The following is a 10485-nucleotide window of genomic DNA, read 5'->3' as shown; positions in this document are numbered from 1 at the left end:
AGGAAATGGGGATCTGGAAACAGAGTGAAGAGTAATAGGAAGAAGAACAAACCACAACACTAATGCAAGGTCACCACAGGGCTGAATATTAGCTTGTTCACATGTGTATGGGTCACTTGCTTCTGTTTCACAATTTCTGCTATGCTTGTCACGGTTGTTAGTATTTTCAGTTTTAATAAAAAAATGCTCAGAACAGATGCTTATTGTGCTGGGAACTCCTGCACACATGGTATATGGAGCTTGATCCATTTTGTTCATGTGAACTCTAGAAGACCTCTCAGTTCTGAACCAGGAAGAACAGTAGGAGACAAATGAGAGTCAGGACATGAGATGTCAAACCTGAGTGGTGCTACATTTCACCTGCACACTTCCTAGCTCAGATTTTCCTGCTCAGGTCTAGTGTGTTTAATCTGAAGAACTAACAGTCTTAAAGGACCAGTCTCATCTGTCATAGAGTGAAGGGTTGAAAAAGGGAAGTTACATGAAAGAAAGATGAACAAAATCGCAAAATTAATTCCACCTCAACTCTGTGATTTTCTGGTGGAAAAAACCCAAACTCTTTGGGAGAGGCTTAATTATAAAGGGGATTGGCTACTAACACAAAATTACGAAATATTTTAGTATGGGGGAAAAGCCTGTAGTTCCCACTTCTTGTTTATTTTTTTGTTGGAGTGGATGTAGGAAATGATATTTTAGTTTTACTTGTATATATTGTGGCATTGTGGTATTTTGTGTGATTTTGATATTTCTGTCATAATCAAAAAAGTCCTAGATGTGTTATGAAGAAGAAACACCAAAATTGCTACAATAATGACCCATGCCATTAGTGTTCTGATATCCTCTCCCTGACAGTAGCTCATATCAGATGTTACAGAGGAAGGTGCAAGAAATGTTTATATAATTGTGAGATAATAATGTGCTTGCATATTTTCTCTAACACTGAACAGTTAAAGCTGGCCTATACCTGATAGATTAGCCTTTACTTTTTTATCCATTTTTCCTGTGTAGCAGAAATAAGTTCACTTTATGCTGGGTGTTGTCCAGACAAAGAAAAACTTACCCTTTCTCTATGTATTAATATCCATCCAGTGTTTTCCTTTTATCTGACTTAATGTAAATGCAGGTGTTCTTATTATGTCTGTAAAAGTGTTTTCCTGCTTTGAAATCTGCTAAACTGTAAGCCACAAAAATAGCTTGTGGCAGTAAATTGCGTAGATTGGTTAAGCCCTGTGTAAAACAAGCATTTCTTTTTGAGGGTGTAATCTGGACACCGCTGTCACAGAAATACATTTCACTTTGCAGTCTCTCTGTGATATTTTATTCATGCTGTACAGGAGAGAGTAAAGGACCAAGCCCTGTGTTTGCACACAGGAGACAGCTCGTGTGACAAGTGCCCGCTGCAACCCTTTGGGCACTAAGAGAAAAAGCTGAAATGTCTTACAGTCTTCTGCCTGGTGTCTTTGATGAATTATCAACACTCAGTGAGCTACACTGTCAAACTGCTCAGAGCATGGATGTTCACCCTTTGTGTATCATAAAAGAGCAATGTTTATCAACATGTCATCTCAGTGCTGTATTTCACAAAATGATGTGTGCTGTATGACATAGATCTCTATGGTGGGTCAGCCTTTTGCTATGGTGTCAGTTTGAGCATAAGTGATTCACCTTATACACATTTATAGATTTACATTTCTTTGCCCAACACTGGTTGATAATTTTTCCTAAATGTAATCTACCTATGAGGTTAATTATTTGTCACATTCTGCTTCACATAGTGCCTCCTTGTCTTTGACACTTTGTCCTGGCTTGTAAAATAAGCATGCATTCTATTTTGCCATCTGTTGGGGGTTAGGCAGTTTTTTCTTATCTCTTTCAAGAACAATGACACTGCCAGGAAGATAATCTCCTGCTAATGGGCTATTGAATTACTCACTGTGGCTGGTAAGATTAGTTACATCATCCCATTGGGAGATGCTCCACCCAGAGGGAGGAGCCAAGCATCCCTGCCACCATAAAACAAGCATTTCTGAGACCACAGACAGCCTTCTTTGCTGGATTTCCGAGAGGAATCAGGAACCAAGGCCCAGCTGCTCCTTCGCCGCATTTTCAGAAGGGATCTACACCCTTCTGCAGATCGCCGCTCCAGGAGGAGCAGCCACCTTTTGGCTGGACTGCTATCAGCACCCTGACTTCTCAGGGTGTCAGGTTTTTTTTCTCACTCTGCCAGTGGTTGTTTTGCTTGTACTAAATTACATTGTTATTTAGTTTTTTTCTTTCCTAATAAAGAACTGTTATTCCCGTTCCCATATCTTTGCCTGAGAGCCCTTTTTTTTAATTCTGAAGTTGTGATAATTCGGAGGGAGGGGGTTTACCTTCTCCATTTCACAGGAGGCTTTTGCCTTCCTTCACAGGCTCCTGTCTTTTCAAACCAAGACATACTTGAATGGAAATCCTGTAAAAAAGTCTAATTGCTTGGAGAAGGGAAAAAATTATTTATAGACCTTTGAATTTAGTTCCCATCATTACAAGATTGACCGTAGTTTCCAAAGAACGCTCATGCCCCTTGTATGGATTTTTATTCTCAAGGCTTCCCAGGTGGTTTCCTCCAACCTATTGTCATGATACTGCATCTTGTGAGGAATTCAGTGGTGTAGCTGTGGTCTCTTTACCCAGATATTTATGCAAGGTCTTAGAAAAGATCCTCAGTTGTTGCTTGTTGTCCATGGTATTGACTCTGATCAAATTCAGGATATTTTACTGCCACAGGAAGCCAGGGTAAAAGGTTCAAAATGCTCAGATGCTGCCAGTGCTCAGGGTGAGGCTTCATCAAGTATTTAGAAGTTCCTATCATTTGTCTTTGCTGTTCATTTGTGGCAGTCATATTAAAGGCATGAATGAAGGTGCTGCATTACCTCAGCTCTTGGTGCCAAAGGTGTGCTCTGCTGACTGAGGAAGACAATAAACCAGACAATGATCAACTTCTGTAGCACTACATAGAGGAGGCCTCTAGAAAAGCTAAGCACAACAGATTTCTTACTGTGCTGGTGGTGTGTGATGTCTTTTGTACTAGAAAGAATGAATGGCTGCATGAGAAAATATTTCTAATTGGAATCCCAGTTTGTCATAGTTGAGATGGTCATAATACAAAGCAACACTCCATTTTCAGAAGGCTTTTATTATAGCATTTTATTATAGCATGCATGCTTTTTATAGATTCTTACAAAACTCATGAGTTTACAGTTTACTCATTGGTCAGGAAAGACAAACAAAGTGCTTATTGCAATAGACAGTTGCAGGCTTCTCTTATTTATCCTTCTTTCTCTCTTGGTTCCTATGTCAACGACCTTGGTAGAGAATTCTTTCAGGGTAAACATGGATCCTCTTATCAAACTTCTCTCTGGCTCACAGAAGTCGCTGTAAAACCTCTTCCACACCAGTTTATATGACAATCACAAGCAGTATGATGATGTAGATTCTGGATTTCTGTTTCCCTACTCTTGTACTTTGTTTATGCTCTCCTGTTCTTATTTGTTGTTGTCTAACTTTGTTTGGCTTAAAAAAGAAATATTAAGTAGATTTAAATACATGGTTTGTTAGGCTACTGACAGATTGATTGATTGCCACCACAGGAGAGTCGTGAAAGGCCCATCTTTGCTAGCCCAAAGGAGCACAGTGGCAATGGAAGATAGGAAAGCAAAGTAAGGACTAAGGGGAAAGGACACCCTCTCTGGTCCCCTCCCAGGGCTGGCCCAGAAGAGGCTCAGCACTGGTGTCCAGGTATGAAATCTATCAATCCATCTATGTGTGATGGGAAGCAGCTTTCCAGGTTGCTAAGGGGACATGCTAGCTGGAGGTGTGAGACACATAACATGATGCAGGGCAAGAGCTTTTGGGAATTCATCACAGGTATTCAGAGGAGAAATCAAAAGCAGAACAAAGTAGGGGTTTAAGAGATTGGGTGACTAACAAGTGTGGAACAAGGGAATAAAGAGGTTCACCTGTGTGGAGAGTTGTCTAGCTGTGCCCCGCTCCTGACCAGCACAATCTGTTTTCTCTCTTCAGTAATGCACATTCAGCTGCTTTCCAGTAAGGGGCTCTTTATTTCTTGTGTGTAAGGGGGTAGATGAGTTTGTTTGTGGTGCAGGAGCTGGTGCAAGTGTGGATGTGATTGCTGGCAAAGGTAATGCAGATGAGTGGGTTGGGGACAGGGATGGGTTTGGGGATGTCTGAGGGCCACCTCTGGGTGGGGAGTGGCTGCTGGCATCCAGGGGCAAGAGCACAGCAAGGGGACTGTAGGGACCAGAGAATTCCCCAACAGCTCTGGGTGTATGTGCGTGATGAGGGTTTGTACCAGCAGCAGGAGTGGGGCTGTGGCTTTGAGAGCTTGTACATCCAGGTGGCAGTAAATGGGGAGACCAGGATCCAGGAGCAGCTGCTGGACACACCAAAGTCTTCTGCTGGAAGGCGCCATCTCGTAGCTGTGTATATAGGCTGCCACTTAAGGACCTCTGTTCTCCCCAGCTAGAGCAGACAGCAGGATGAGGCTGGTGGTGCTGTCAGTGTTGGTGTGAGTGGTCTGTGTGTCTTTACATTATCTGTATGGCCAGCAGTGTATATATTTGTATTTTGTGCTGTATGCATGTGCCCTGTGTGTCAGCTGGGAATACATGTTCAGCCTCATTACAGATTAGAGCTGGGGATGTGGAGTGGCAGCAGTCCTGCCTCTGTCAGGCTGCTGAAATAGGTATTTTCCACTAACACAAATCCTTAGAGAAAAGAACGGGAAAACACATATCATGCCATTGCTATTTTAGTCCTGCTTTCCTTTTTTTTTTCCCCATTATATTTTCTGACCGTCTCTTTGTATTCTGTATCAAACTGAGTAACCACAAACCAGGTCAGCACAAATGCAGTTTAGGATGATTTGAAATGAAACTGAGCAGGATCATATGATTGTAGTCAGTCTCTTCTGCTGTCTCCTCCCAGGGTAAAATTGCTTTGTGCATGAACACAACAGTAGTGTCTGTCCTCCTTCTTGTCACTGTCAAGACTGCCGGTCATGTTGCAAATGCACATCACTCACGTGGATGATGATCTTAAGCATGGAGAGAAGCATAAAACTGAGAAGCTATTCTGACAGTGATGGTTGCTAAGGGGAAACACCATGACCCATCCATAAACATACAAACTTTTCTTTTTTTCCTACCTAAAATATTCTTTTAGTGTTTGCTCATACATTATGCCTTTGCCTGAACTTTTTGAAAAATATTCCTCTGCTCCGCACTGCCCATGGTGCATAATTGGCTTCTACGGAAAAAAGAGTGTGTCAGTGAGTAACATTCCCACAGTGCTGCTTCTCCTTTACCAAAATAATGAATAAAGTGCTGAGATTTTCTGTGCAGCTAACAGGCCATAAACTGATTGTTATATGAAGCATTATTTGGTGGGCATCCCCAGGAGTTTTGATAAAACTGGTCTAGGATATTTTACAAACATAACAACTATCCTTCCAGATCAGACCAAGGATTCACATAGCCCTGAATCCTGTTTCTTGGGAATTTTGTCCGGTGGTAAATTACATGTGTAACATATAAGAGGTACATATTGATGTATATATGCTGCAAAGTGCCCAATGCAAATACCTCATGTTGTATCAAAGAGTATAAGAAAAAATTCTTGTTCTTACTCCCCATAATCCTCTACCAGCTTCCACTGATTTGTAATTCAGGGACTTTTTTGTATTAGATAAATAACTTTATCTTGAATTGCATTTCATACTCCAAAAGTTTCCCAGTTGGAGACCAGACTTATTGTAGAAATCCTGTTCTTCTTGTTGGGACATATATCAGCTGCTCATGAAATCTATTAACTCAGTTTAATAACTAATTATTTTATAATTGCTATCAGAAAGAAATTCCTCAGTCTGCACTTTTTCAGAAGCTCCAAACATCAAATCACCTTTGAATTTGAGCTTGTTTTCTGGGTCATTGATTCCATTTCTGAGCATTTTTCTTCCTTTAGTGCTTGTAAAATGGAGTCATCATTGATTATTTTCACGTTGTTAAAATGTGCTCTTGTGGTCTGGAATCAAAGCTTTCACAAATTAAATTCTCACCAACGTTTGTTCCTACTACTGCCACTATAAGTTCATATATTAAAGCTGTTTGCCCTTCCTCACACCACCTTCAGAACTGCCAAGACATTCAGAAAAATGAGCTGGAATTTGAACAGATTAAAATATGAAGAAAGACTTGTTTAATAGCTATTTTTCTATGTGTCAAATAACTGATAACCACAATATAAAAAAATGTACATGTATCTCAGAAGGTTTTATATTGTCATAATAATAGTCAGTTCCACAAAGTAGAAAAGAATATAATGATAATAAAAACGCCTTTAAAAAGACTTTTTTATTCTTCCATATCAGACCTGTCAAACATTCATTTTATAAATCTTTTAGTATAACTCTTCTGCTTTTAACTCTGTCCATCAATCAATATAACTTTTGTAATGTGCTTTTATTAGAAATAACACCTAACAAAGAGGCTTGACAAAATACATTTCTCTATTTTTATTTGAGTTGGGCATATTTGACCTAACTTTGCTTGTACTAATTTCCATTGTTTCTCTCCTGCAAATGAATCAGTTTTTTGTCTGAAGAAAATGCCAAATATCATCACTGGCAGAAAAATTGAAACAAAATTAAGAGTGTCATTAAAGCTTGATAATGAAGCATATCATAATGGATAATATAAAATAGTAAAATAATGTAAACTCTCATAATCAATTCTTCTACTTTTACTGGTTTTCTTACCTCTTTTTAAAAATTTTTTATTTTTACGTTGATTTTTGATCCATGTACATTTTTCTCATTTCACAGACCCTGCACATGCTGAGCTCAGATCCGTCTTCACTTTCTAAGTATCTGTCTGGGCAATAAAAAACATAGGCCACATATAAAAGCAAAGTGAATAGTAATGGCAATAATAGTTTTAATTGTAACATTTTTTTAAAATTCTGAATTTGTGTCTTTGAAAATTCAGTGACTATTCAACAAACTAAACTACAATGATTTCAAATGGTTTACAAAAAAAGTCCTCTCATTGCCTATTTTTCTTCTTTTCCTTGTTGCATTGTGTACCATCAAACAATCTTAGTGTGACATTCTACAGAAACATTAACTCTACCACACTGACGTAGCTTAAGCTAATAAAATTATTAATAGCAGTGGTATTATATTACAAAACCAAGAAATTAAATTCTCCTTTTATGATTGGAAAATTTAGGCTTCTGAGAGTACGCAGAGTTCATATGATATCACACTGGTTATATGATTGCAGAAATACTGGAATTATGTGAGGTGAATTCCTCCAGAATTTTGTTTAGACAAAAGGAGTGATTTCTAATTCTGCTATTGTGTAATAATGATCTGTCCTTCTGTTTTTAGAGCTACTTATTAGATTTCATGAATCCATGTGCAGATCAAAAATGTCACATCAAGTTTAAACAAAAAATAAACTAACCTATGAATCATTCATGAAAGTCGGAAAGGGAAGTGTCTATTTTATGCCAAAAATTTAACAGTAGGTATTCCCCTGCTTGAAATTCCCCTTGTTTGAAATACTAATTCTGAGGAAAAGAAAATAATATAGTTACCAATATCAATTTAGTTTATATTTTTATTTCACTTAGAATTTACAGAAATGTAAGAATTTTTTTTAACCTAGCAATAATTTTTTAAAATGTTTAGAATCTTCAAAATATTTTATTATATTATTTTGGTCTATGCCCTAATATCCTTGTATAAGTTTAGTTCAAACTATTCTTTTAAGTAATTGAATACAAAATTTGCTTATAGCCTAAAAAGGATGGATAAGAAATACTTGGGCTATCATATATCTGTCTTCTGATACACACTGAGGAACACTGTTTGCTGCTAAATATTTTGTCCCCCAAGTGTTATTATTAAAAGTGCTTGTTTGAGAAGACAGCATTTTATAGCAATCAACTGATTTACTCAAAAAATACAGTCTCTAGGAATTGATGTCCCCGTATTTAGCCATTGAATGTCTGAAACAAAGGCACATGAGCACAAAAGCACTCTGATTGCACAATTTTATAAGCATATTTTTCAGGAAGGCATTTTCATGGACTATTATCTTTCAATTGCAAGTATTTGCAGTCAAAACAATTACATTTTGTTCTAAATGTCAGCCAACAAGATTGCCAACAAAACAGAAGCAAAGCTGGTTGCTCTTAGAAACAACATAACTCACCACTGTTAGTCATTTTTTCTCTTATAATCTCTTCAAACTAGAGTATCTCAGTGGCTTCAGTGTTCTCATTTCATAATTAGAATACCGTTTAGGGTCTACAGCTCTCAAGATCACAGTAAAGAGTTCACAAACTAATTGGAGGGATTAATACTTTCATAATTTTCAAGTGTTGCTCATTATTTTTAACAAAAGCAGAAGTCTAATCCAACAGCATATCAGAAGTTCCTTTTTAGGGCTTGAAGCCAGCGTGGAATTTGTTGTGAGTAGAAGAGGAACAGATACCAAGTTGTGGTAATTCCAGTTAAGTGGAAATACAATGAGCAAATTAAGAAAAGTCAGAAACTTTCAACTCTTTCATAAAATGGGAGCAAACATTTTGCAGAGGCGATTATCTCTTCTGTGAATAAGCTTATCCTTTCTAAGAAAGGTCACAGCAAGCAACTGAAGACAGAGTAGGATTGAGAAGTTAAAGCTATGTGTGTGGGTTCTTTCTCCATACCATGTTTTAGGGAGAATTTAGGTCACAGCCAATGATTTTGTCACTTGACAGATCCAGTACTTATCACTTCTACAAATAAGGGAAGATCCAAGTGACACAGAATTCTGCCACACTGGCAGCACATAGTGTTTTTCTGTGATGAGGTACTGAGCAGATAATGGCTTTTTTCAAATCCTGAAGGGAAATAAACTCAGAGATTACCTTTTTTTGCCTGTGTACTTATACCAAAGACAGCACACTTAATGTGTGGGGGGTGAAGGGAGGAAGGGAGGAAAGAAATAAAAGAAAGGAAAAAAGGTGACTTGTCATTGAGGTAAAGACAAAATATCAGTTCCTGCTAAAGCTATGTAGACAGGTGTATGTATACTTGTATATAGTTGCACATATACCTTGATTATTACTGAGCATGAGAGGTTACTTTTTTTGCCCTGTAATTGTTGTTCTAGCTGTATACTCCAAATGTATCAAAGGGTGATACCAATTGTTTAATGAACTCAATGAAAACATGGCCAGTTTCAAGAAATAGATGAAGTGTGACAATTGATTTGCTGACACATTTGTCTCGCAGTTATATGACATGTTTTTAGCAGGATCAGGAACTTGTTAGACAAGAGGCAAAGCTTATGATACTCACTGTGAATGAAATTGTTCGCCTTGAATTGAATCAGCTCCCCAAAACTGACATTTGCTCAGTGCATTCTTGAATCACAAGGAAAAACAGTAATCATTTTCTCAAAGCTGTGATCTGGTTGGGTAGGCTGCTTATTGCAAATGCTTTTAATAAACTCATGAAGAAATATATTTTATTCATAGAACACCCCCACCTCCACCCCAAACTTAGCTGTGGTTGCTTTTACAGAAGATATCAAAACTGCTAACAGTTGGTAGAAATAATTTGATAAATTGTTTGATTAAACTAGTATAATAAATAATCCCAACAGAAGTCAAAAATGTCATACATGTTTAAGGATACATAGTAATTTATGTGAAATGCTCCCATAGCCACATCTGCAGCTGAAGGGCACTGCCATGCTTCTCTGGTACAGGAGGTATCTATTGTGGAGCAATAAAGCAATTCTTGATTCAGGATCATCAAAAACTTAAAAGAGACTGATTTTTTTTTCTGCATTTGACTTCTTTTTAATTTGATTTCATGCTTGGTGAGTGAAGATGTCTATCTGTAGAAAGCAAAATATCCTGATAAGCTCTGATGTCACAAGTGTCACATTGGTCAGACTTCAAGAGAAACCCAAGAACCCTGTACTTTTAACTTTACAAACAAAATAAAAAACACCCTTCTCAGTTCTGAGAAGACAGACTGGATGTGCAAAAATGGGAATCCTGTATGCAAGTATCTTGAATTTATGCTTGATTTGCAGTTGACCATAGCTGTGAAGTGAACAAAAAGCAAATTGTAGAGTTTAGTGTAAAATATATGCGGCAAAAGTCGAAGTCAGAAAAATTATCCCTCTTCTCAGAGGCTGCTTTGTGTGTCTACAGGTTGGTAAGAAACACAATAATTTCCATTGCAGTATTTATAGGAAAACTCTATTGCTCTAAAGAAGTACAATGTGTTTTGTTGTAGTCTGTGTGAGTCATGTGCAAGTCGTTAAAGTCAGAGCCAGTCCTCTGTAAACACCAATTATGTTGGCCAAGGTTACAGAGAAAATGTCTGGTTTATGATTTCCCCTCACTCTTCTAGTTGTACAC

At 37.8% G+C, this 10485-nt stretch overlaps 2 long non-coding RNA genes across 2 annotated transcripts in view; both read right to left on the bottom strand.

Annotated features, from left to right (window-relative positions):
• Positions 1–2552: 2552 nt before the first annotated feature.
• LOC135302801 (uncharacterized) lies at positions 2553–3109 on the bottom strand. Its single transcript, XR_010364364.1, has 2 exons — positions 3038–3109; positions 2553–2946 (listed from the first exon to the last, which is right to left on the bottom strand). It is a non-coding gene; the product is annotated as an uncharacterized LOC135302801 (long non-coding RNA).
• Positions 3110–4962: 1853 nt separating this feature from the next.
• LOC135302798 (uncharacterized) overlaps positions 4963–10485 on the bottom strand; it is a 92295-nt gene continuing 86772 nt past the window's right edge. Inside the window, exons 14-16 of the long non-coding RNA XR_010364363.1 lie at positions 5959–9953; positions 5207–5307; positions 4963–5095 (exon numbers count right to left, since the gene is read on the bottom strand). This is a non-coding gene — a long non-coding RNA (uncharacterized LOC135302798). The remainder of the gene's footprint in view (positions 5096–5206; positions 5308–5958; positions 9954–10485) is intronic.

Source organism: Passer domesticus, chromosome 1 (assembly GCF_036417665.1).
Source record: "Passer domesticus isolate bPasDom1 chromosome 1, bPasDom1.hap1, whole genome shotgun sequence".
Classification (NCBI taxonomy): Eukaryota; Metazoa; Chordata; class Aves; order Passeriformes; family Passeridae; genus Passer; species Passer domesticus.
The sequence above is the reverse complement of the archived record's forward strand: the minus strand, read 5'-3'. Positions and strand labels throughout refer to the sequence as shown.